General features: G+C 45.4%; 1 pseudogene; it reads right to left on the reverse strand.

The window, feature by feature from the left end:
* Positions 1–22,743: 22,743 nt before the first annotated feature.
* Positions 22,744–23,887, reverse strand: LOC119282796 (annotated as a pseudogene).
* Between the last annotated feature and the right edge of the window lie 1,012 nt (positions 23,888–24,899).

A 24,899-nucleotide genomic window follows, 5' to 3' on the forward strand; every position in this document is an offset into this window, starting at 1 on the left:
ACCACCTTGCCACTAAATATGGTTGGTCTGGCTACCGTGACCTCAACACCGCTTCGTCGTCAGACACTACCGTCTGGCATGATATCGCAAAAGGGATTGAACTCTTCCGTTCTCTCATTAAGGTGGTCATTGGCAATGGAAGAACCACTGCCTTCCGGTTTGACCTTTGGTTGACGAAGGCCAGAATCACATTAGACCAACAATTCCCTGGTATTTTCTCCCATTGCAACCGACAAACTTCGTCCGTTGCCAGGGTTCTTAGCGACCCGTACTAACCATGGACCTCACACCCACGCTGAGGAACGTGAGCTATGCAAACTGGAGAATTAGTCGACTTGACGACAAATCTTTGACTTACAATGCAGCGTGCAAATCTTTTTGGTGCGGGCGACCTATGGATTCACTCGCCATCGTAATTTGAAAAAACTTTGCGCCGAGTGCAAACTTTTCCTATGGTTGGCACACAAGAACCGTCTCTACACCAACGACCGCAGGTTTTGAATGGGCATTGCGGACTCTGACAGGTGCTCCTTCTGTGCAGGAACTGAAGCTACAGATCACCTACTACTCCATTGCAAAAACATCAAGCATCTTCGGGATGAGCTCAACTCTTTGTCTGACGAACACCCAATAAACCTTCAACATCTTTGGGGGCATGAGTTGTCCAACAAATCTATGTCTACTGTTATCACTGCACTATTCTGGAATATTTGGAAAAGGAAGAACACAACACTTCCCCACAACGAGTCAACGACAGCCAGTCAATTCACACTATTGCACATGCTTGTGCCAATGACCTCATTCTTTGGTCTTATAGGTGCCAAAACGAAGAAAGGAAATAGTTGCTCAAAGATTGGAGATCCATGTTGAATCATCTATCTTTGGGGAGATTGTAACTTTTAATGTCTCTACTTCCACTCGGTACTCACCAGCAGGGTGGACTTTCATTTCCTTGAAAATAAACCCTCGCCCCTTGTATATTGACTTTGATCCTTTTAATATAATGGTTCAGGCCGGCGTAAGCCCGCTGTTGCACCGTAAAGAAAAAACGTAAAACACCAGTCCAATAAAAATACAGTGAATATCTGAGTCTAGAAACAGCAGCTACAAATTGTCTCAGAGAAACTTCTATATGCACTGGACATCTTAGTGAAGATTAAAATCCATTTAAGAAAACTGGCAAGTTCGAAAAGCCACGATCTCCAAACATAATTCTAGTAGTGGTGAAAGAACAAAACTGAGAATAATTAACTAAACCGAAACCACACATCACACATCCCAGGAGATGAAGGCCACACCATGCAAAAGCACACACCACCGTGCACGACCACTGGAGCAAGGGTGGAACGAACCGATTTGAGTCGGCTCAGAGCCTTTGACGTGCTCAAGTCATGAAAATACTATCCGAGACAGGCACGTCTCGCCACTCACTGAAAACTCAAAACCAGGATCGTGTTTAGATCATGTGCCCAGGCCCTGCAAAGGTCTACCAAGAAAGAATTACTAGCGTCTAAAACATCATTATAGTAGAGTAATTAGTTTGTGGAAGAAAGGGGTGTGACGGCTGGAAAGTATTACTAGTAAGTGAGGGGAAAGAAATGTTTGCATCTGGGTTCTCCTTCATTTGTGGTTCCAAATCGCTTCAATTCTATCAGCTTTCTTGTTCTGTTTCTCTTTCTCAAACTGGAATTTAATCCAAAAGCTATAGCCTTTAAAATCTATTAATTAAGTGCACATCTCGCACCTAAGAGATACATACTACAGATAATCATGATTTGGATAGTCACTTGTTGTACTAAAGATAATTATGCTCTTGAATGCAGAATTAATATGGCATTTGGTGTGTAAAGAAGAGTAACAAGAGAAGATTTAGCGGCGCAAATTTAGTGGCACTAGGACGAAAATTCTGGAAAGCCGAACACCTTTGGATCTATATAATAAACAATGTTCCATGCAGTCCGAAACAACAAATTCAAATCTGAGAACACAAAGTCAAGAAGTAATGACCATATTAAGGGTCAAACAAATTTTGGCCAAACAGAAACAACTTACTGCACCTATGGTGTGAACTGTAACCAGGCTCTCCAAAAAGGGTTATGCAGTAGAAAGTTGGCTGTCGAATTTATGCGGCAAAAGAAGAGCAGCTCAAATTTGAGCAGCTAACACTGGCACATAATACATTTTTTTTGTTTGACATCAACTGGCACATAATACAGTAACAAATGATTGGTCGTCTTTCAACAGCGCATTAGACTGCCAGAGTAAGTGCTAAGAACAGCACTAGGTAAAAGAGCAAAATAGTTCTTTGGTTCAAGATAATAGGAACATCACACAGAGTCCATATTTCAAACATACATCAAACTTACTTGATAAATTTAGAATGAACATGCATGGTAGCCACTTCCTTCAACATGGGAGGGTATGGATAAGCATAAATTTCATGCAACTACGGAACGGTCTGAGTTTTATATGCATCAACACAGAAGCTAGCAGGCTTATAGTTCATCGGATTCAAATCATACATATTGCAGCTCATAAGGATATACAACCATCTAGGTGCTAAGAAGCACTGGCTTATAGTCGATCGGATTCAAATCACACATATTGCAGCCTTCAGATTAAAAACGGAGCATTCACAATATTGCCATCTAGTTTTGGAAAGAAAGCATGTGGAACAAGAGTTTGTTTGAGCTGCAATTGAGTAGGAAACACTTCCCTTTGATGGAAACTGGCAACCAACTTGCCATCCAAGTCAACCTGAAGTAGCCACCCCGCAAATTTGACCAGCACGAGCAACTCACCATTTCCAGGCACGACCACCGCATACCTAGAACCTTCATGCATTTCACACATCACGTTGATCTCAGTAACCGGCAATGCAATCTTGCACTTGAAGGTCCAGACCTCGTTTTCATAGTCCAGCAACATCCAGATATCAATGATAGTAACACCATCATTACAGATGTACATGCCAAGCACACGATCCATCTCAAACAGCTTATTGTAGCGAGGGGCAACTGGAGCAACTGGAGCGCGCATCTGCCGGAACAATTCGGTCGAGGTGTTGAAAACCATGATATTGTTGCTTCCAATCTCACGTTGCTCTGAGGGACAATGCAGGCTGCCATGTAACAAGACAGGTTGCCCACCGCTGCAATACACTTCCTTCGCCTCCGGCTGCCACCCAATGTTCCTCGGTGGCTGGGCGGAGCCCAATGTGAAGATGTAGCAGGCATCGTTGCCGTTGATTTCCTGATTTTCAAGATACATCACTACTCGGTACTCACAAGTAGGGTGGTGCCTGTACAATCCCAAGATGATGTAGCAAGAAACACTTGGCAGGCGAGCCGACTGGCGAGTGGCCGGGTTGCAGATACAGAAGTAGGTGCCAGTTATGTCATGGGAACAGAGGAGGAGACCGTCACAGGAGTAATACACGCCACAGACCCGCCTATTCTCAAGCCGGGTGACGCGTTGGAGCTGGGCATCGGCGGCCCGGTGGTCGAAGGTTACGATGCTTCGGTAGCCAACATCGTGGCTGAAGGCGATGGGGAGCACGGGCTGGTGGGCATGGTGGGTAAGGAGGAAGTCATGGGCGGAGGTGGCGTGGTGCCAGGCGCGACAGACGGTACGACAGCGGAGGAGAGCTTTGGGGGCAAGCGGACGAGGATCTCCCAGATCATGATTTCGTCTGGGATCCCGCGGCTGCCACGCGCCGATACTGATCTTGCGGTCCCCGCCATGGTCACCGGCTAGGAGCCTGCCGATCCCCCGTCACAGGAGCAGGAGCAAGAAGGGCTTGTGGCGGCGAAGGTACGCCTGTAGGGGACATAATAATTGGGAACGAAGTACTGTTTTAAATAGCCCGCTATAGCTCTGCTATAGCACGCTATAGCGTTTACAAAAGGTCTTGCCCTAAGAGACTTTGATCCAAACAAATGAACAAACATTTTAAATAGCGCGCTATAGCACGCTATAGCATTTGAAAGAGGTGCGCCGCTAAGATGCTTAGCGCGTTATTTAAAACTATGGAACGAACATGGGCTGGGCTTTAGACTATGTTTTTTTTATAGTATTGGCCTTTAGCCTATTTTCGATTTGCATGTTCATCCATCGATTCAGTTTTCATTTCATTTATTCCCTCAAAAAATAAAGATTCAGTGTTTGTCTCTCTTGAAAATCGAATACCAAGCTTCGGAGTTTTGTTTTCACACGTGCATTCAGTGAAGAAAAATATTTTATTTGTACATGGAACCGATAAAAATGTGGAACTGTAATTAATTTAGTGTTTGTTATTACGGCGCTGCTAGGCGTTGGCCGGCTGGTATAAGCCAGCGCTCGCCTCGCAGCAGCGCCGCCTGTCACCACATGCGGCACTAATTAACCCAACGCTTGCAGCATTAGTGACGGCCAGCCAGTGGCATGCACCCCATGGCAGCATCGGCGAACAGCCTGCAGCTTCGGTAGAGTCCATGACGAGAGGAGGACGGGGCGGTCGACAGTGATAAGGCAGTAGTGATGGGTCGCACCATCATCAGGGAGTTATACAAAGATGGGTTTGTCCTTGCATATATATGTAGCAAGTTTGTGGTTAATTATGATTGGTTTGTGAACGTCAAGTTTCATGTGCAACTGCCTTTTGTTTGTGGAGGAAAAAACTCACATTATTTTAGTTTTGTCGGTTTTATACATTATATTGTCATTTATTTCAGATCCTTGTCGATTGGCTAGAAAAGAAGTATAAGCTTTAGATTATTCTTGTGTTACCATGAGCTACTTAATAATAGTCTTGCAGGGTTCTCTAATTGAGAATTTGAGATGACTGGACCTAGGCAAGGCGTCTCAATGATTTCCTCTGTTCAAATAGAGTTTCACACGAGGATTAAGAAAGGAGAGCAAGAAGAAAATGATCTACTGTTGATTGATGGTGCAACAGACTACTGCAATCTAACCATGCCTGCACACCATTCATGAATTGCATTCATGGCGACTTTGGTGCGGTTGGCATCACTTTAGCAAGGTTGCACAACGCATTGAAGACAATATAATAGAGGTTACCATATCAAAAGAGAGTGGATTCAGTTTATCTCTCACTTCGTTTATGTTTATCGGTGGGTCACCTCGGGGTAGAAGTATCTTGCATCACAACTTCACAACTTGTCTAATACAAAAAAGATTGATTGCCTAATCTTGCAGGCCTCCCCTCCAATCAACAGCTCATGAATCCTTGCATCCTCTATCCATTTTAAGCCATTTTGTCAGCTTGGGTTATGCTGATAGCGCGGCTGCCATTCTTTTCTTCTCAACGAATATCATACTGTGTATTTCCTCTCCACGCTTGGGTGTTCCAGAACTACTGTTGGCACACATCAGGTTTTTAAGTATGCAACAAGTGCAGTTTCTTTTAAGTGGCATTAAGCAATATACTTTTATAGTATATCAAGATCAAAACTCGATAAACATCATGCCAAGGGCTAGTCTTGGCTGGTCTCATTTTTATAAACTTGATAGGCGACTCCAGAGCATATAAGACTGCTATTTCCAAGTATAATTCTATCACACTGCACCCATACCAATGGAGGAAAACTACCTCTGAAATTTTTATGTTCAATTGTTTCATCACATGTCATAGTTTCTAATTATATAGTCTTTTATTTTCCATCAACGGCAGTTTTATTTGTCAAACATGGTTGAGTTATTCCACACTGGACTAGAGCGCCATGCGCATAATCTTGATTGGTTCAGTACAAATGTATATCGCGATCATTCTCGCTCTCAAAAGTAAAGGTAAAGATGAGAAGAATATTTGCAAATGCGTCAGTTCCTACTACTCCGTAGAGTAGGAGCTGAAACATATTGTGCAAGTTGGCTATTGTAGTAATGGTTGCAGACAATCCCAGTGGGTGAAATACCAAAAGAGACTTGAGTCCTTCACAAGTAGAAGACGAACCATAAAGGTGCACCCTGGATGTGTTTGACAAAGAGAAAGAAACAAAATATCATCGTGCTATTAGCAACAGAGAAGGAACAGAGAAAGAAAGCTTTGAAGAATGAAAATTAAACGACCAATGTATGCTTCATCTCTTATATGTTCCACTTTGATTAAGTTTACCTCTACTACTCATCTAACTGGATTAATTGAATTGTACAAATCCAAAGTATAAAGTTCCATCATAGGTGAGGGATTAAACTTACAAGGATCTCAAGAAGTCACCAATCCCAGGCCCCCAAAAAACAAGGGCCAGAGCCACCCGAGAATCACGGCCTTCTAGCTGCTGCCGGACCCCACCCTCCAGGGCTTCCCCAAGCTGATCCTCCATGCCTATGCAGACCAACAGAAGCTGCTAACTAGCTTCTGAAGAACTCCACCAAGGCACAATCCTTCTTCAGAGAGTGAACCAAGAACTGATGCAGCAGTTCAAGGTGAAGAATAAATGATATACAGTGTACGAAGTGGGAACTAGTAGCTGTGCATGCACATGCCGTTCCATGGATAGTTAGTCTCACCCACTGGTCTATGTTACAGCTACTAATCTGAATTATCATGCCTTACAAGGACAAGTTTGAGCATACACACCACACCAAACTGACATGACTACTATTCAGTTCGCTCTATTGCATTGAGCACGAGCTCTGGTACAACTGCATGCGAGCTTGCACCAAAGAGCACATCATGCGGTATAAGGTGAAGAGACTTTATACTGGATCAATTAACATGGATGATGAACTTAATTTCAATCTGAAGCAAATGTGATCAGAATGATTTTCAACTTACTTCTACAGCTGTACAGTCATACACAACAGGCCTGGGGTTGTTCTGCTCCAAGACATGAACACAATGTGGGACGTGAGACAAACCATGTCAAAACTCTATCGTATTTACTAGTGCAAGTTATCTTTTTTAAATTTTCGTTCAGATCGTGCATTTGATGAAGCAATAATCCTTAAAATAGTTAGCAGGTGAAGTGATATAATAAGAGCCCTCAAAAGATGCATTGCAACTAAAAACTTGTCAGGATGGAAGAACAAAAAGGTACTCATTCATTTACAGATTGTGGTACCAGTATATTCTACAAGAATAGAACTATGTCCAATTCTTGCTATAATGGCGAGTTAATTAGTCTACATAAGACCTACCTAACAAGATGCAATTGATTTGTGAAGAAAAGGGAATTATGACAGAATGTTTCAGTGAGAAGACGACTCTTATGCAATCATTTATATTAACGAGTAGTGCTCCAAAGTCCCCTAAAAATCAGCTGCAGCTTGCAAGTCAGCAAAGGAAAATCTGCCTCTTTTCATCGTCAGCTACAAGCCTACAACAAAGGGTAAAAATAGGGAACACCCTAAATATTGACTATTAAGCCAATTCAGTTCCTCAGCCAAATAAAATAAAGCAAAGTCATGTCTACCTTTTGAGTACTAAGAAGACTAGTAGATAAATAGTAAAATAAATAACGCAAGGTTAACCCAATAACAATGGATGCATGAAGAAAAATGAATTCTGACAAAACATTTCATTGAGCAGTTGAGTATGATGCAGCCACTTAATTTATTACAAGTATTCCAGGGTTTTCTAAAAATCAGATTCAGCTTGCAGGTCAACAAAAAATCTTCCTCTATTCATCATCAATTACAATAGCAAGTAGAAACAGGGAACACCTGCTATATTGACCATTACGCAGACCACTAGATAAAAAGGAATGTCAATTCATCAGTTCAAGGAAGAGGGACATGAGGCATATGGATTGCTAATAATTGAGTACTAAGACAACTATATAATTAAAATATAGTGAAGTCAATTGCTCAGCCCAAGAAAATAGACACATGAGGCGGATCAGTTGGAAAATATTTCAAAGGCAGAGAAAAGTACTTCACCAGTTTAAAAAAAAATACTTCGGCATTTTAGCAATAACACAACATTAGTCGCTTCAGTCCAAAAGGTACCAAGACAAGCACGCATTTCATGCAACCACATAGCAGCCAGAGGTTCTAATCATAACTTACATACATCAATGCAAAAAGAAGAAGAGGCTAGCAAGCTCATACTTGATCCAATTCATAAAATATTGCAGCTCACAAGGGACATGACAGGTAGGGCATTTAGAAGCACCACCTCACCAACAGCCGTCATACGAAAGGCGAAGCGTTCACATCATAACCTTCTAGTGCCGGAAAAAAGGTGTGCTGAACAAGACTTTGCTTGAGCAGACATTTGAACATGCAGAGGGTTTCATAATCATGTAGGAATAGTCAATCAATTTGCCATCACTGTTAACGTGAAGCAAACACCGACCAAAACTGACCAGAAAGAGCAGATCGCCATCCCTTGAAACAACATCCACATCCCAATGTTCATCACTGCCTCCAAATGTGCTGATTTCTGTAATCGGCAATTTGATATGGTACTTGAAATCCCAAATCTCCCTTTCATAGTTCCGCAACACCCATATATCCATAACTTGCGTGTCACTGTTATGGTTGTGGATGCCGAGGGTGCCATCCATCTCAAAGATATATGAGTCGGTGGGAACAATTGGAAGCACGCATGCCGGAGTGACTCAGCTATGGTGTCGAATACTATTACTGGTTTGCTTTCACTGAGATATCCCCTTCCACCCAGATAAAACGTTGGATACCAATGCAGGCAATCACGCACCATGACAGGTACATGGATGCACCATGACGCTGTCTCCGGCCATCCAATGTACCTGGGTGTCTGGTTTGAGCCCAACGTGAAAACATAGAAGCCAATTCGGTCTTTAGGCGAGTCCGGCCAGCCCGTGAAGCTCCACCGCTTCAGCAACAGCCGGTACTCGCCGGTAGGTCGGTGTGAGTACATCCCCAAAAGTTTGAAGTCCCACGATGGCCCAAGAAAGGCATGCTCGCGCATGGCTGGGTTGCAGATAGAGAGGCAGGTTCCAGAGGCAGTCCTGTTTTACTTGGAGAGGACGAGGAGGCCGTCGCATGAGGCCACCGGATGGAAACCCTTGTCAAGCCGAGCCGCCAGATTTAAGCCCTTGTTACGCCAGGTGTTGTTGGCGGCCCGGTGGTCGAAGGTGAGGATGATACGGTAGTGGACGCGGCCAATGAATTTGCCAGTGTCGAAAATGGGGAGGGTGGGCTGGCGGCTGTGGTTGGCCAGGAGAAAGCGGCGGGTGGAGGTGACGCGGCGCCAGTCGCGGCGGACGGCGCGGCATCGAAGTACGGATTTTGGGTCGAGGCAGACGAGGATCTCCCAGGTGACGATCTCATCCGGGAGGCCACTGAGGAGTGGATCCGCACCTGCTGTTGCGTCCTCCGCCATGGTCGCCAGATCCTGGCTGGCGGTGGCGGCGGTGGAGGGGAGTTAGGTTTTTCGTCGGGGGCTATAGCCGGATAGGTATGGATTGGAGTGGGTCTAAAATGGGCTGAGCTCTAGCCCAGAAGTGCATCACTGTTAAGACCCAATGCTCTCTCTGCTCTATGTTTCAACGACTCATACCGTCAAAGGTATGATCCAGAGGTTTTATGACACACTTTTCACTTCTGAACCTTGTTTTCTGTTCTTGATGCCATTCCTCCCAAAATTTCTTTGGATATGAATGAGGAGTTGTGCAGACCTTATTCTAATGATGAGATCAAGATGGCTTTGTTTCAGATGGGACCAACGAAAGCGCCTGGTCCCGATGGCTTTCCGGCTCTATTTTATCAAACCCATTGGAGTTTTCTGGAAGAGGACATTTGCCATGTTGTGAGAAGCTTCCTTGAAGGGAGACCTATCCCTGAGGGGTTCTGTGATTCAGTGATAGTTCTAATCCACAAGGTTTCTAGACCAAAGCAGTTGAAGAATTTCCGTCCTATTAGTCTGTGCAATGTTCTGTATAAGATTGCTTCCAAAGTAGTGGCTAATCAACTAAAGGTGTTTCTCTCTGTTGTGGTGTCTGAGTGTCAGAGTGCTTTCGTGCCAGGTAGATTGATCACCGTCAACACTCTTATTGCATATGAATGTCTGCATACTATTAGAAAACAAAAGGCCAAGCAACCATTCTTTGCCCTGAAGATTGATATGACGAAGGCATATGATTGGATTGAGTGGAGTTATCTTCAGGGCTGCTTGTGTCGGCTTGGTTTTGCTTCGGCCTGGATTGAGTCAGTCATGAGATGTGTCACCAATGTCTGGTATACAATCAGGGTTAATGGTGAACTCAGTGAACCTGTGGTTCCTTCGCGTGGTATTCGTCAGGGGGATCCAATAAGCCCCTACCTGTTTCTTTTGTGCACAGAAGGCTTGTCGAGTCTGTTATTACAGAAGGAGAAATGTGGCGACCTACATGGCATCCGCATCGGCCGCTCTGGCCCACCTATCTCACATCTCCTGTTTGCCGATGATAGCATTTTCTTCGCCAGAAGTGACATTCGTAGTGTGGCCTCTTTGGATTCCACCCTGAAACTATTTTGTGAAGGATCGGGGCAGCTTATCAATAAGGAAAAGTCCTCTATAATTTTTGGCAATAGGTGTCCTGAAAGTGTGAAGCACCGTGTCAAGGCAAGGTTTGGAATCACAAACGAAGCTTTCCATGGTTTCTACCTTGGCATGCCTACTGAAGTTGGACATTCTCCTACGAGTACTTTTAAATTTCTCCTTGACAGGGCATGGCAGCGTATACATGGTTGGTCTGATAGGCCTTTGTCCCGAGCAGGGTTGGAAGCTTTGCTAAAATCAATTATCCAGGCAATTCCGACTTTCATTATGAGCTGTTTTCAGCTTCCGGTGACTATGTGTGAGAAATTCCGTCAGATTATCTCAGACCATTGGTGGGGCAGGGAAAATGGTAAGAAGAAGCTGCACTGGCGATCCTAGGAGTGGCTCACTACGCCAAAATCCCTAGGGGGAATGGGCTTCCGTGATATGGCGCTTTTTAATCAAGCTATGCTTGGAAAGCAAGGATGGCGCTTACTCACAGAACCAGATTCATTATGTGCCCGGGTTCTCAAAGGCAGATACTTCCCTCAAGGAGACTTTTGGAATGCTATAGCTCCTCGGTCCACATCAGTCACGTGGCGAAGTATCCTTTACGGCCGGGAACTTTTGAAGCAAGGGATTTGTTGGGGGATTGGTGATGGTAAAAGCACCCGTATATTGTCTGATCATTGGATCCCATCCTTTCCTCCTGGCATGATTAGGACAACCTCGCCAATCCCAGAGTCAGCCACAGTTCATTGTTTGTTGGACGAAGATACTGGTTGTTGGAATGATGAGACTGTGTATGCTTTCTTCGCACCGGACATTGCGGCAGTGATCCTACAGGTTCCTAGCAGTAGGCACGGAGGTTCAGATTTTGCATACTGGCCTGTTACCAGGTTGGGGGATTATTCTGTTCGTTCGGCATACAACATGGCTCGGACGAAGCGATTCATGGAAAGAAATAGTAATAGCGTTCGTGGCCAATCCTCTAACAGAGCGGCAGAGGAGAAGGAGTGGAAATCTATATGGCCTGTTATTGCACCTAACAAGATGAAGATCGTCTTATGGCGTTTTGCACATAACTGTTTGCCTTCTGGGGAACAGCTCTGTAGATGCAAGGTTCCTGCTCCTGCTGCATGTGCTTTCTGCGGCCGGCTGGAGACTATCGAGCATGCCTTGCTCTTCTGCCATTTTGCAAGAAATGTGTGGGATGAAGTGAAGATTTTTTTTCATGTCCAGCTGCACCGTGGTGAATTCAGGTCTCCAAAACAGTGCCTTTTTGATTTCTTATCTCGATGCTCTGCTCGTGAGGCAACCGTGATGGCTGTAACCATTTGGCACATTTGGGATGCTCGAAACTCGGCTCGAAACACTCCTGAAGTTCCTATTCCAAGAAGCACTGCAGGCAAAATTCGTAGTTATGTTCAGATGATTTTCGAACATGCTTACAAACCTGTTCCTGTCAATAGATGTGAGACTATTGCTTCTAGCTCAAATTGGTCTCCACCGCCTCCAGGTACAGTTATGCTATTTTCTGATGCAGCTTAATTTCATAACTCCAACAAGTCTGGTGCTGGTGTAGTAGCTCTGAACCATATGGGTCAATGTATCAAGGCGTGTATTGATGTGTTGCCTGGTGCACTCACCCCCGAGATGACTGAAGCTTTGGCTCTTCACAGAGCAGTTGACATGGCACGTCAAGAACACCTCTCCCATGTGATCTTTGCCACTGATTGCCATTCTTTGATGCAAAGGCTGAAATCCAAAGCCCAAGATCGTTCTGTGGTTGGTTCCATCGTGGCTGATATCAAGCTGGCAACTCTGGGCTTCTCCTCATTCTCTTTTGTGCATGTTCGTCGGCGATGTAATGTGTTGGCTCATGTTTTAGCTAGGTCTTGTTATAACTATACTGGTCTTTGTATTTTCAACTGTGCTCCGGAGTGTATCCGGGAGACTTTGTATGACTTTGTTGCTTAGTCAATAAAGTGCCGACTTTCAAAAAAAGAGTTCCTGATTCTTGAGTGCAATCTCTGGTCAGTTTAAAAAAAATCACGGTATGATGTAATCTAAACAACACTCCTACTATCCACCAAACAGCACAGTGTACGTAAAAATAAAACACCAGCCCGGCAATAACATATCCAGATCTGAATCCAAAAACAACAGCTACAAATTGTCTTAGGGATAATTTTACATGCAAATGACATCTTTAAGTTCTTACCGGCAATCTTAAGCTGCAAAAGCGCATCATTAGTTCTCAACCGGAATTTTGCTACAGTTTGTGTTGTACCATTCTTCTGTAATGCACATTTTTTTTCAAAAAGGGGGGATTCCCCGGTCTCTGCATCAGAAAGATGCATACGGCCATCTTATTATCAAAATAAAGTAGTACCAACATGGTTCCAAAGGTCTCCTAAAGTCATAGAAAAGCACATAAAGCTCACACAGAGCCAAAAAAGGCTAGAAACATGAACTAGCCAAGAAAAGATGCCACAACCCGCTGGCTTAAACTAGATAGGGATACTAAATGCCTATCCTATTACATGACCGCCATCCAAACCGGTTGAAGATATCCCGAGCTACCATCTCCCGGCAGAAAGACCCAGTAACCAAATGCTCCCTGGCCTCCGTCTGGGTGAGTAGCGACCACGAACGGATCAGTGCCGTAGTTCGGAATAAGACCTGCAAAAAATGTATACATGATATTCTGAAGACCAAATCATTTCTGCAATTCCAGATAGTCTATAGCAAAGCACAAACTCCAACCCGAATGTGTCTCGCTAAGTCAGGCTCAATCCCATTAAGCCATGTCCCAAATAACGCATTAACAGAATTCGGGGGATTGATATTAAAAGCAATGTGGACCGTCTGCCAAAGTACCTTGGCCAGCGGGCAATCAAAAAAGAGGTGTTTCATAGTCTCATCCCGATCGCAGAAACTACACCTAGTAGGTCCTGTCCAATTACGCTTTATCAAGTTGTCCTTAGTTAAAATAACTTGTTTATGGACAAACCACATAAACACTTTTATTTTCAAAGGAACTTTGACATCCCAAACATGCTTGGACGTAGGAATGAAGTTCGAATTAATAACATCAATATACATTGATTTAACCGTGAATGCTCCAGACTTAGTCAACTTCCAGCGTAATTCATCGGGTTGTTGAGAAAGCTGGACTTCCATCAGTCTCCTAACTAGACGGAGCCATTCTTTCCAACGATTGCCCGCTAGCGTTCGTCGGAACTGGATATTAAGGGGGGTAGATTGAAGGACCGATGCAACGAACACCTCTCATCGTTGAACAATGCGGTACAAAGACGGGTATTGGGTGGCCAAGGGTGTGTCGCCTAGCCAAGTATCCTCCCAGAAACGTGTACTCGTGCCGTTTCCAAGAACAAACTTTGTCCTATTAAACAATGTCTGTTTGACTTTCATGAGACCTTTCTAGAAGGGCGAGTCGGTCGGCTGGACTGTAACCTGGGACAAAGTTTTTGTCTGGAGCTACTTGCCGCGAAGGATTTGAGCCCACATAGCATCATTCCCCGAAGAGAGCTTCCACAGCCACTTGCTAAGAAGGCATTTATTCTTAACTTCGAGATTCTCAATACCTAGACCCCGTTGGTCTTTCGGTCTACAAATGATATCCCATTTAGCAAGCCGATATTTTCTTTTAAGCTCATCACCCTGCCAAAAGAAACGCGATCGATAGAAGTCCAGTCTCTTCCTAACACCAACTGGTACCTCAAAGAACGATAGAAGAAACATTGGCATACTCGTGAGCACTGAATTAATTAGGATTAATTGGCCTCCGTATGACATGGGCTTACCCTTCCAGCAGCTCATTTTCTTCTCAAATCGGTCCTCGATACACTTCCATTCTCTGTTTGTCAGCCTACGATGGTGGATAGGAATCCCCAAGTAAGAGAAGGGTAACTCTCCCAACTCACATCCAAACAATTGCCTATAAGCATCCTGTTCATCTTTGGCCCTACCAAAACAGAACAGCTCGCTCTTATGAAAGTTGATCTTTAACCCGGTCAATTATTCAAATAGGCATAACACAAGCTTCATATTTCTCGCCTTGGCCAAGTCATGCTCCATAAAGATGATTGTATCATCAGCGTACTGAAGGATGGAAACACCTCCGTCAATAAGATGAGGTACCAATCCACCTACTTGACCATTTTCCTTAGCGCTTCCTATCAAAATTGCTAACATATCCACCACAATGTTAAACAAGATAGGGGACATCGGATCTCCTTGTCTGAGGCCTTTATGTGTCTGGAAATAGTGACCTATGTCATCATTAACTCTAATTCCCACACTACCTTTTTGCGTAAATGATTCAACCTGTCGGCGCCAGGCTTCATCAGAACCTTTCATACGCAATGACTGTTGGAGAAATGGCCATTTGACCTTATCATACGCTTTCTCGAAATCCACCTTAAAAATCACTCCATATAATTTTTTGGAATGGATTTCATGGAGCGTTTCATGCAGGACTACCACCCCTTCAAGGATATTTCTGTCCGGCATGAAAGCGGTTTGGGACTGTTGCACCACGAAATGCGCAATCTGTGTTAGTCTGTTAGTCCCGACCTTGGTGAAAATTTTGAAACTAACATTGAGGAGACAGATCGGCCTGAATTGCTCAATTCTCACCGCATCCGTCTTCTTAGGAAGCAGTGTGATAGTCCCAAAATTCAAGTGGAATAATTGAAGCTGTCCAGAGAACAGATCATGGAACATAAGTAGTAAATCCCCCTTAATAATGTGCCAGCACTTTTTATAGAACTCTGCCGGGAATCCATCCGGTCCGGGAGCCTTATTGTTTTTCATCTGTGCAATAGCATCAAACACCTCCTTCTCCGAGAACGGGGCAACTAGAATCTATTATCGGCAGCCGATAGCTGAGGTACATCCTCAGTCCTGGACTCATCAAGGGACACACTATTATCCTCCGGAGGTCCAAATAACTGCTTATAATAGTCGGTAATATATGTTTTTAGGTTATCCTTACCTAAAATAGTTCTGTAATGCACATAAACCCAAGAAAGAACAAGTTACAAAGTCCTGATTTCGCAACTCGCCGCTCCTCAGTCACTCCCGCAGGCGGTTAGGAGCGAACCATATCTGCTGCCTGAGTCACACCCCGCCGCTCGTCCTCCCCTCGCCACCGCTAGGCTTGTGTTTCATGTGGTGGCGTGTGTGGGGTTGTGGTGCCCGAACATCGGGGCGGCGGCCCGAGACCACTTCTTCTTCTGCGGCGGCCGTGGTGGTTGTGTGGGCAGGGCCATGGCTGGAGCTCGGGGCGTCGGTTTTCTTCACTAGTGCGTCAGCCCTCGGTCGCGTCGGGGATGCTTGGCACTCGCTGATTGTGTGGCTGCTGCTGTTACGCGAGGCGCCGAATCTAGCTCCTACAATGGTGATGTGGCATGGTCGGTGGCTCTACTTGGCGAAGGTGACGGCAGGGGTGTTGTTCTGACTGGTAGCTCCGGCCTCTGGTGGCTGGTGGTGGATCAGGCGGGCAGTGGCTCTCGATTGTCGGTTCGAGAGGGGCTTCCTTTGGCTGCTCGGGGTGAAAGCCTTGCTTAGGCCTTGACTGAAGCCGACGATGGTGACGCCTGCTATCCTTGTAGACCTTATTGGAGGCATCATCGACGGAGGGCCTAGGCCCTCCTCTATCGCACTCTGGGGGTAACCCTTGTTCCAGGTTCTTGGAGCGACCAATGGTGGCACTAAGTTGTCCTGGTCCTTTTTGGAGGCATCGTTCTAGAGTGGTATTGGCTTACGAGCCATCGACCAGGGTAGTGCGTGGCCTCGGGGCTAGGATCGAAGTCGGAGCGGCGGCTCCGGATCTTGTGTCATGCAGGGGTGTCGGTACAGGGCACTTGGGTAGCAGTGTCATTGGTCAGCCTGGTACCGGAGCAGCGGCTCCAGATCTTTTCACCACGCAGGGGTGTCGGCAATGCGCACTTGGGTGGCATTGTCGTTGGTCAGCCTGGTGTCTGAGTGGCGGCTCCGAATATGGTGGTGGGGCATTGGCTCTGGTTGCTCGGGTGATGGAGCAGGCGGCTTGCCTGATGGGCGGCCTCGGGGTCGGCGTGTGTGTTGTTTTTGTTTGTACGATGGAGCGGCAGCTCCCGAGATGGATGTAGGATGTTGGCTCCGGTTGCTCGGGTGATAGAGACAGCGGCTAGCCTAGTGCACGGCCTTGGGGTCGTCGTGGATGCCAGAGCAGCGGCTTCAGTTTTAGTTTTAGGGTGTCGTCTTCGGGTTGCTCGGGTGATGGAGCAGGCGGCTAGCCTGGTGGGCGGCCTCGGGGTCGGCATGTGTGTTGTTTTCATTTGTACGATGGAGCGGCAGCTCTCGGGATGGATGTAGGGTGTTGGCTCCGGTCGCTCGGGTGATAGAGACAGCGGCTAGCCTGGTGCACGGCCTTGGGGTCGGCGTGGATGCCAGAGCGGCGGCTTCAGTTTTAGTTTTAGGGTGTCGTCTTCGGGTTGCTCAGGTGATGCAGCCGGCGTCTCGCCCGGTGCACGGTCTCGGGGGTCTGCTGTGTGATGTTGGTGCCTTGTTATGGGCATGTTGTAACTATTTTCGTCTGGGTTTTCGTTAATTAACTGGACAACTCTCTTCTACTTTTTAAATGAATTGGGCTCTAAGAGACTGTGTTTCAAAAAAAAGGAAGGAGTATATGGGGCGAATCATAGATGCCAGGGAGCATTACAAAAAGGACGCGACTAGCCAGCAACCGTTGGCTGGCTAGCGGCCTAGGGCACACACCCTTAAATTAGTAGTGGACCTCTCCCAGATCCAACTGGCAAATCAAAAAAGGAAAGAAACAGTCCCTCACGCACATGGCATCCAAGGAAGAATCTGTCATGATTGTAACTTCTACTCCTCCTAACGACATAAGCAATCATGACAGCCGACGCACCAAACCCTCCTAATGGTCATTAGTGCTCGTAACCATTAGCGATCATGGCATGGTCTCAGTAGTACCTCACGCCACTTCCACCTTCCCAGTCACAGCTCCCCAAACCTCCTCTCCTTGACCTCCCCTTCTCCATCTACCCTGTTCTCCATTGCCACAACTGTTGTCCCACGCTTTGCTGGCCATGGACCTAAAAGTGAACTTCCGTCTTGATGTGTCCCTCTCATCTTCCTCTTTTACAAAACTCTGTGGAACCAAGGGTCTATTAGTGAGGGAATATAGAACAACATGGCAGTTAATGCTTGTGGAACTGCAAAAAAGAACTACCAAGACATTATGCATGCAAAATAATGTGTTTTTTGGGCAAGTTGGTACGATGTGCAGGCAAGTCTGGAATGATTTTGAGGCAACTCGTGCTGAAAACACAGGAAAGCCCTCTCTTGAAAGTGCTATTCTAGTTTATGCTTGGATTTTTTTTCAGGTATCTGCAGAGTGTTGTAGGTTGCACAAGGCTGCTGTTTTTTGATTGATCGTCAAGCTTGGCAAAGCTTTTGGGCAAGTTGTGTATATGTGTAGGCAATCAGGAAGAAAAAAAATGGTTTGCTTGTTGGGTTGGGTGGACCAAACGAAAACTATTTAAGCGTATGAAATTGGTAGAAAAAAACTATTGAACTTTGGAGATTTAGGCAAGTAATGTTTATATGTAGAGAACATATCCTATTGTAAATATCAAATTTGGTTCCAATTATAAATCACTTTGTTCTTAAAATGTATCTCTGGGCAACTCACGCCAGCCTCTCTAGCAACCAACTGGCATGGTTTGGGCAAGTTTTGGGCAAACTAAACCCAATAATCCCGGGAGAGGATCTTTGGGCAACTTGCGTCAATATCTCTCGCAACTAAGCATCATGCGTTGGGCAAGTTTTAGACACTTTCTGCTCAAATTGTCGACGATTCTAGCCCCCGCATTCCCATGCCGCAAACCACTCTCACATTCAAAAATCATCAATTCTCAACACGGAGCGAGTACTTGCCTAAGTGCTAGTTACAACTTGCCGGTATGCACTAAAAAATTGCCTGAAGAAAAAATAGCTGATTGAGTCCAATGGAGACGGCATATCCATTGGAGATGACCACATTCTCTAGTACATCAAAGATACAACAACGCATCATGCAATCAGTGTAGCACTAGCATCTGCACATGCTAATAATTCACACAAGGTTTCCTATATACTATGTGCCTGCACAGCTGCACCTCATCTCGTTCTCAAGCACTGAACTAGGAAGGAATTTTGCATGCCATCCACATTGGTATCCATGGTGGGCATGCACCTATGAACATGCTGCCATTAGCACAACTAGCTAATTGCTCTTCTCGTAGTGATTTTCTAGCATTATTAGGCAAGTAATGTTTATATGTAGGCAATTTATCCTATTGGAAAATAGCAATGTGAAAACTGAATCAATTTGTTGGTAAAGAATATCTCTGGGCAACTCATGCCAGCATCTCTAGCAAATAACTATCATGAGCTGCGCAAATTTTAAAGTGTAAAGTTTTGGGCGAAATAAAACCCAACACTCTCAGGAGCAAATCTCCAGGCAACTCACGCCAGCATTTCTAGCAAGTACCTATCATGAGTTGGGCAAATTTTGAACACTTAATAAATCATAGTGCACATACTTCCACAAAAACAAAACCAATGTGAAATCCCCTTGAAAAACATTTAATTCAACATAGAACTACTCCCAAATCTCCAATAGATACTAGAAAATTGATTGTAGGCAACTTTCTGGCATTATTAGGCAAGTTAGTGCAAGATTGTTGACTACAAAAAATGGCTGGAACTCAAATTCACAAAAAAGTAAATAGGTCGCGGGACAGATCATATGCACATAATATTAAGAATGCAGCGACAAAAACTACATTCAGTACATAAATAAGGTAATCAAATCCTCTACTTCCTAGTAAATCTCCAATTTAAAAATGCGAAATGTTGTTAACTACTGTAATAGTAATCAAATCAACAACCCTAGAAGGAATGCCATACAGATTGGTTATTTATGTCGGTACCTATGATCCATATTCCACGCCAATAACAAAACCTATTGGAAATACCAACACTTCTGCAAATTAAAATCAAATTTTTGCTAAAAAAATCTCGGGCAACTCGCATCAGCATCGCTCACTACTACCTATCCTGCGTCCGGCAAGTTTTGGGAAAAACAAAACCCAACACTCTCGGTGGTAGATCTCTGGACAACTTGCGCTAGCATCTATAACCATTAACTATCATATGTTTGGGTAAGTTTTGGACACTTCCAGATCAACATTGAATCTCATCATGTCATCAACATCACAGAAACACAATTCATGAGTATGTAGATAGACCATATTCACCTTCAAGAAGCTCCTGCTTGGCCTCATCCATGCCCTGGACATCATCAAATCCTCTTGGGCCGGCGACGCTTGTCTGCACTGCCACCTGCCGGGTTGTGGAGCAGATAGACAGTCCACCACGTCCTCCAGCATCTGACCCAGAAGATTGTATCCACACTGTCAATCAAATCCACAGCCCTACGAAGGCTACGTGAGGATTGAGTGGCCAAGGAGATCAGGATTGCAGTGGGTCCCGAGGGGCGCGCGAGCAGGGGACCCCGTCGCCGGTTGGAATCGTCAGGGGCCGGCCCCGAGATGAACTGAACCGGCGAGAGACCGAGGCGGCTGGGCCCAAGACGACGCCAATAGGGAGAAGCTGGGCAAGGGGCCGCGTCGTCACCAGTCTGGGGCGGGGGCCGTGTCGTCTTGCGCGGGCTGATTCGTTGCCAGTCGATGTGCGTCGGCGGTGAAGAAGACTGGCGGGGGAGGGGCTCCGGCGCGGGATTTGGCTCGGTGGAGCCGCCGACGCGAGGGCCGGGCTGGTCGAGGGCGGCGCAGTGGATCTTGTCGGATCCAGTCCATGGCGGTGCTACACCATTGAGGGTGGAGGCGGATCGGCGTGCTAGGGGAGGTGGACGTCCGGTGCTGGTCGGAGGCAGGGAAGGGAGTTGGCCAGGGTTGGTAGGAAGGTGGGGCCTCGTCGGCGTCGGTCCGGGGCAGGGGCATCGCGGGAGGTGGCTGCGGCGTGGAGGAAGATGCGCAGGGGGGAGAGAGGAGTGGTCGTGGGGTACGGCCAGAGAGATGCGGTTGTGGATTAGGATTTTTTTTCCTCGACCAAACGACAGCTGAGACTCACGATATAGATCGGACGATGCGTGAGGTGTGTGCTCGGGAGCTCTAACGAGCACGCGACCACTTTTTAGGATTTAGGTTACAAAAAATAGATGAACATTCGTACCCTGAATCATACAAGAGTACAACAGTTTCATGCCCAGAACAAGACATTGCAAATTTAATGGCTGGCACAGAATGAGCCAAAAAATTCTACTGCCAGAAATTAAGCACCAATTTGCATTGCCGAGCAGCAATGCGAGCGCACAGACACAAGAGAGCATCAAGCTCAACAGATAGAACATTATAGTGTCAGCACTTGTAGGGTTCATAACAGTTCCTAGTTAAGACAGCAAACAAACAGTAGTTCTGCTTCAAGCCAAGTAATCTAATTTAGAGCATGTTTATCTTCCCTCTTTCCATTCACAATTACCACATCTTCGAAATCCTCGCTCTTTGTGTTGGTCTGATCAATGGACAGGTTAATGTGTGTGTTCTTGAGCTTGTGGCCACCGCTGCCGGGACTAAAGCACAACAAATCAATCGAGTAGAAGCTTTGCCCGCCAAAGACAGAAGGATTGAGCATGTGGTTCAGTGGTTCCATGAGGACTGGAGGAGCACATAGACATCGTTCTGTCACTTCAATTTGCCTCCGAATCGTCCAGAAATAGGGGGAGAAAATAAGAGGCACGGGAATAAAAACAAATAAGACAATACTTTTTACAACAGGGAGATGGAAATTAAACACCGAAACCTTGTGTGCCAATGGTTTCTACTGAATCAACGCAGCCTTCATTTCCTCCAATAGTGGGGTAGGTTGCTGGTTTAGAAAGGTGACTTTCTTGTGTTGGCAATTGGCATCGCGCAGCTGCAACTTGTGCCTTCTTTAACCACGAGCACAGAATGGGACAATGAAAATTAGTAACTAGCTAGTCTAGGATAAATAGGGATAAAGAGTGTCAAAATGGAAAGGAGTACCGACCAGTACATCTCGTTCAGAAGTATTCATGCGTCTGGGCCTGCCAAAATCATAAATAAGACCTTTTTTTTTATCAGGACCTGGCACATCCTTGGTGAGATGCTCCATGAGTTGTATCATCTGAGGAAAACTCAATGAGTTGGTACAGATGACATCATGATGGCGATGGTCAGGACTCAAGAGAGAGTAATATACTGGATCCAGGGTTGTGCAGTAGAAAATTGCCTGTTGAATTTGAGTGGGATAAACGAGCAGTAGCCTAAATTCGAGCAGCCTGTACTGATACATAAAACATAATGGCACATAATGCATGTAGTAACAACTGTTAAGAGGGTAACAACTGTTAAGAGGGAGCTTTAAAATTGCTTTCGCAAGTGCATCACCACAAAATTGCTGATGTTTTCCTCTGCTCGAGACAAGGCAAGTAGAAAACTACTATTCCACCAACAAAGAAAAATGAACATGGCTGAAAATTACAATGCCTCAAGAGGAACATGTCATGCACCCTAACAAAACTTTCTTCGGCTTATCGGTACAGGTTTTAGTTCTCGAGCTTGTGATAAGATTGCATATCAGGTGAAGCATCAGTTCCTTTAAATGGCTGGCAGCTAAAGAGAAATGATAGAGATAATTTCTAATGATGCAACAGAAAGACAGAATTATAGCATAGCATTTGACTATCTAACAGGATGCAGTGGATTCATGTCTAAAATAAGGTGCGGCTTGCTAGTGGACAAAGAGCATAATCTGCCTTAGTTAATTTCATTATCAGCTACAACAAATCTTGAAGCTAGGAACCTCTTGCATATTTGCTCAATATTTACAATATTAAGAAGATCGCTGCATAATCTCCAAAAAAAAGAAGAAACACTTTATAAAAAGCCAAGTCAATTCTTTAGTTAATAAAAAAAGAGACAAGAGGCAGATCAAATGGACAAAAATTTCGAACACTAGGCAAAACGACTTGGTAATCTTAGCATCAGCACAAGACGATATCCAAAGAAATATGAATTTCATGCAATCATATAAAAGTCGGAGTTCTTGATCGTAACTTTGTATATACATCAATAAAGAAGATAGGGAGTTCATAGTGGATCCAATCCATACATATTTCACCTCACGAGGATACAGACATGTTGGCTGTTAAGAAGCACTATCTCACTCAACATCATTCAGATGAAAGGCCAAGCATTCACAGAATACCCATCTAGTGTTGGAAAGAAGGTATGTGAAACAAGAGTTTGCTGGAGCCGACTTTGAGTAATACGGAGGCCTTTGCGATGGAAACTAGCGACCAACTTGCCATTGATATCAACATGAAGTAGCCAATCGGCAAATCTGACCAGCACGAGCAACACACCATCCCCAGGCACGACCATCACATCCGAATGATTGTTAAACATTTCAAACTGGATCCTGATCTCCGCAACCGGCAATTCCACCCGGTACTTAAAAGCCCAGACCTCAGCTACGTAGTCCTGCATCATCCAAATATCAATGATTTTCTTTGCACCATTAAAGATGGACATGCCAAGGATTCCATCCATCTCAAACAAATTAGCATGGTCACACACAGTAACCGGAGCGAGCATATAGCAGAACGACTCAGCTGTGGTGTTCAATACCACTATCGTGTTGCTTCTGCTCTTACATGTCTCTACATGCCAATGGAGGCTACCATCAAACAGGACAGCTTCGCTGATGAAACACAGTTGCCTCGCCTCCCGCAGCAGCGACCCGACGCACCTCGGCAGCTGGACGGAGCCCAATGCAAAGATGTAGCAGGCACTATCAGAATCGATTGGCCAACATTCATCATACAACAGTATTCGGTATTCGCTGGTTGGGCTGTGCAGGACTGCAGGTACATCCCCAAGGGCGTGAAGCCAGAAGCATCGGCAAATGAGCATATTGACGAGTGGCGGGGTTGCAGATGCATAAGTTGGGGACAACCGTGTCATGCATGGAAAGGAGGAGTAGACCGTCACATGAGGCATACAGATCGGAGTCCTCATCAAGCCGGGCGACGGGTTGGAGCTGGGCGGCAGCGGCCCGAGAGTCGAAGTGGATGATGTCTTTGGACTGGACTTCGTCGCAGACACAGCTGTAGCCGTGGATGATGGGGAGGGTGGGCTGGCGGTCGTGATGGGCCAGGAGGAAATCGCGGGTGGAGGTGGCGCGACGCCAGGCGCGGCAGACTGCGCGGCAGCGAAGGAGGGATTCTGGTGGAAGACAGACGAGGACCTCCCAGATGGCGAACTCATCCGGGATGCCGCGGTGGAGAGTCGTCGCTGCTACTCCTGCAGCCTCCGCCATGGCCGCCGGCTCATGATCCATCCCTGGAGCGGAACAAGAGGATTGATGGCGGACGGAGGTAGGTCTTTTTCTCGCGGAAAGAACAACATTTGGGCTGGGTCCATGTCGTTGAGATGGAATACTAATTAAATCGTTTTTGTGTAGCACACACATTTAAATATTCATTAGTGAAGTGTTATACAGACTACAGAGGTTGACTGCCCTTACGTGTTCCAGCAGATCTCAAGCAAAGATTGTTTCTGCAGAGCTGCCCTTGCTCCAGTTCAGAAACACCTGCTGCAGAATAAAGCTATGCAAACGGAACGTTGATGTTGTTCTCCTTTGATCCAAAGTGTTTCTTTTCTGGCCTTCCGTTGGTTATTTTTGTCATAACCATGCACGCTTGATGTTGTTTTAAATAAAAGTTGAAGCTATGCAGGATGACAAGGACATTCTGAGCTCTAGAGATTGAGTCCAGTTCTAACACAATTTGTATCCTAGTATGATCCAATCAACGCACTCATGAGTCATGACAGAGTACAATAAACTGTAAAAGTACAACACCTGTCGGGGAAAACATATGTGAACTTATGTGAATGCGCCAAAGTCCCATCTAGCAACATCCAAATTATGTCCCAAAATTGTATATGCTACAAACCATGTTACAACAAGTTCAGAAACAAGCAAAAGCAGGTTCAACATCATGAACAAGTTCACATTTGTTTGCCGACCAAGAACAACATGAAACGTCACAGTTCAACATCGAATCCATGGGACAATACAATCGAGCAATTCAGGTCACTAGTACATTACTGGGGACAATCCATCCATGCACTTTTGCTCCCCCGGAACACAGAGCACCCGTCTTTTCAGTAATTGCCTGCATTTCCTTTGTGTACTCCACTGTGGTAAATTTAACTAGTTCTTTTTTCCTTTTTTTAACTGAAAGAAACTCAAGTTCTAAACATCTCTTAGGTGCGCTACAGACTGTGTTTCTACAGTACCGCCCAGAAACCCAGCAAGGAACGAACTA

This window comes from Triticum dicoccoides, chromosome 3B, assembly GCF_002162155.2.
Source record: "Triticum dicoccoides isolate Atlit2015 ecotype Zavitan chromosome 3B, WEW_v2.0, whole genome shotgun sequence".
NCBI classification, from domain to species: Eukaryota; Viridiplantae; Streptophyta; class Magnoliopsida; order Poales; family Poaceae; genus Triticum; species Triticum dicoccoides.